We start from the raw sequence: 3305 nt of genomic DNA, 5'->3' as shown, positions 1-3305 counted from the left end.
ATTGAAGATCCTACCAACCCATCTGAAGTACCCATTTTTGGGGCAAAATGAGAAGCTGCCAGTGATAATTTCCTCTGCGCTCAACGAAGATCAGGAGAATGTGTTGATGAGCATTCTCAAGAAACATGTGCGAGCAATTGGCTGGACGCTCGCTGACATCAGAGGAATTAGCCCCGCATACTGCATGCACCACATTCGTCTTAAAGATGACCACAAAGCTACAATTGAAAATCAATGCAGACTTAACTCTGCGATGAAGAAGGTCGTCAAAAAAGAGATTATCAAATGGCTAGATGCGGGCATCATCTATCCCATAGCAAATAGCACGTGGGTCAACCCCGTGCAATATGTGCCAAAGAAGGGCAAAATGACGGTAGTCCCAAATGAGAACAACAAAATAATACTGCAAAGGACCATCACTAGATGACGCATATGCATAGACTACCGCAAGTTGAATGCGGCCACAAAGAAAGATCATTTTCCGCTACCATTCATTGATCAAATGCTAGACCGACTAGCAGGGAATGATTTTTACTACTTCTTGGATGGGTATGCCGGATACAATCAAATCATGATAGTTCCTGAAGATCAAGACAAGACCATATTCACTTGCTCATATGAGACATTCGCTTTTCGCCACATGTCGTTTGGCCTCTGCAATGCACGAAGCACGTTTCAAAGGTGCATGATGGCAATCTTTTCAGATTATGTCGAGGACTCAGTGGAAATATTTATGGATGACTTCTCCGTATATGGGAACACTTATGAAGTCTGTCTAGCCAACTTAGAGAAAATTCTAAAGAGATGTGAAGAGACGAACCTGGTGCTCAATTGGGAAAAATGCCATTTCATGGTTAAGGAAGGCATAGTGTTGGGGCATAAGTTTTTCCGGGATGGGTTGGAGGTGGACAAAGCAAAGATTGAAGCAATTGAAAAACTTCCACCTCCAACCAGCGTGAAGGCTATGCGAAGCTTCTTGGAGCATTTTGGCTTCTATAGATGATTTGTCAAAGAATTTTCTAAGATTGCACGACCATTGAGTGCGTTGCTAGAGGTTGACAGGAAGTTTGAGTTCAACAACAACTGCCTCAACGCATTCAGAGTTTTAAAAGATGCGCTGATTACCGCACCTGTACTGATTGCGCTGGACTGGACATTGCCATTTGAAATCATGTGCGACGCAAGCGGGTATGCGATGGGGATAGCTTTAGCGCAAAAGAAGAAATTTTGTTTGCATCCCATCGTATATGCGAGTAAAACTTTAAACCCTAAACAAATTATACCACCACAGAGAAAGAACTCCTGACTATGATCTTTGCGTTGGAGAAATTTCGGGCATATCTGTTGGGAACCAAGGTACTCATCCACACTGATCACTCGACAATCAAATATTTAATGACAAAGAAGGATGTAAAGCCGAGGTTGATCAGATGGGTTCTCCTCTTCTAAGAATTTGATATCCAAATCATTGATCGGAAGGGGATAGAGAATCAAGTTACAGATCACTTGTCCAGACTGGAAAATCCCGAGGTTGACTGCAATGAAATTGAGGTGAGTGCCAGGTTTCCGGATGAGTAGCTATTCCACATAGAAGAATTTCCCTGGTATGCGGACATCGTTAATTATTTGGTTTGTGAACAATTTCCTGAAGATTATACCTACCACCAACAGAAGAAGCTCAAGAACGAATGTAAACATTATTATTGGGATGAGCTAAATTTGTATAAGAGAGGTGTAGACCAGATTATTCGATTATGCATGCCAAATGCTGCTCAACAATGCATATTGTCACAATGCCACGACTCACCATATGGTGGGCACTTTGGAGGGCAACGCACCGCAGCCAAAGTTTTGCAAAGTGAATTCTTTTGGCCTACATTGTTTAAGGACGCGACTGACTACGCAATGAAATGTGATCGGTGTCAACACACAGGCAACATTTCATGGAAGAACGCAATGCCGATGAACACTATCTTAGAGCTAGAACTATTTGACGTATGAGGGATTGATTTCATGGGGTCATTCCCTTATTCGCATGGCAAGCATTACATCTTATTAGCTGTCGATTATGTCTCCAGGTGGGTAGAGCCAATAGCATGCGCCGCAAGTGATGTGGCGGTAGTCTCCCAATTCCTGAAGAAAAATATTTTTGACTCGTTTTGGCACTCCCCGTGCCATCATAAGTGATGAAGGATCACACTTTGTCAATCACAATATTAAGGAGTTGCTGCGCAAGTACAATATCCTCCACAAAGTGGCCACCGCATACCATCCGCAAACGAATGGTCAGGCTGAAGTGTCCAATTGAGAAATTAAGTCGATACTTGAGAAGGTAGTAAAGCCTTCGTGGAAAGATTGGGCACTGAAGCTTGATGATGCATTATGGGCATACCAGATTGCATTCAAAACACCAATAGGTATGTCCCCCTATGCGTTGGTATTTGGCAAGGCGTGTCATTTGCCTTTGGAGCTGGAGTATAAGGCATTGTAGGCAGTCAAGAAGTTGAATTTTGATTTAAAGAAAGCAAGGGAAGCGCGAAAAATGCAGCTGGTCGAGCTAGAAGAATGGAGGATCAATCATATAAGAATGCAAAGATTTATAAGGAGCGCACCAAGCGCTGGCATGACAAACGCATATGCGCTAGAAACCTCCAAGTTAGGCAAAAGGTCTTACTCTTCAATTCAAGATTGCGGCTCTTCCTGAGAAAATTAAAATCACGCTGGTCCGGTCCTTTCATCATTAAAGAAATATTTCCATATGGTGCAGTGAAACTGATCACTGAGGATGGCAATCGAACATTTAAGGTTAATGGACAACAGGTCAATGCATATTACGGAGGTGATTTCCAGCCAGAAATAATCTCCGCAAAGTTGAAAAACCCGGACTACCTCCTACATGATTCTTGAACTCTTATCCCTTTGTCCCTTTACTTTTATTTAAGATATTTGCATCTTACTCATTTTTATTCTTTCTCTAAAAAAAAAAAACCTTGTTGTTTCGTTTCAAAATCATTTGACCCTCTTTTTGTCTGTATACAATGATTAAGGTACAGGATTGCGGAGATGTTACATGAAGAAGCAAATGATCTCACTCCATCACCGCAATCCATAGAAAGATAGATTGCTGCAAGGATGGATGCGTCAATACACAATGCGAGTGACAGCGCAAAATTTGGGGGTGTACCCTTCCTTATCTTTATTTCAAATTTTTTGCTATCACATTGCATTTTACTTTTTAAAGTTTTATCATCGCATCCTCTTTGATCACCACAATCATTTAATAAGTAGATAAATTTAGTAGTTCA

This window comes from Benincasa hispida, chromosome 9 (assembly GCF_009727055.1).
Source record: "Benincasa hispida cultivar B227 chromosome 9, ASM972705v1, whole genome shotgun sequence".
Taxonomy (NCBI): Eukaryota; Viridiplantae; Streptophyta; class Magnoliopsida; order Cucurbitales; family Cucurbitaceae; genus Benincasa; species Benincasa hispida.
Note: the sequence above shows the minus strand (reverse complement) of the source record.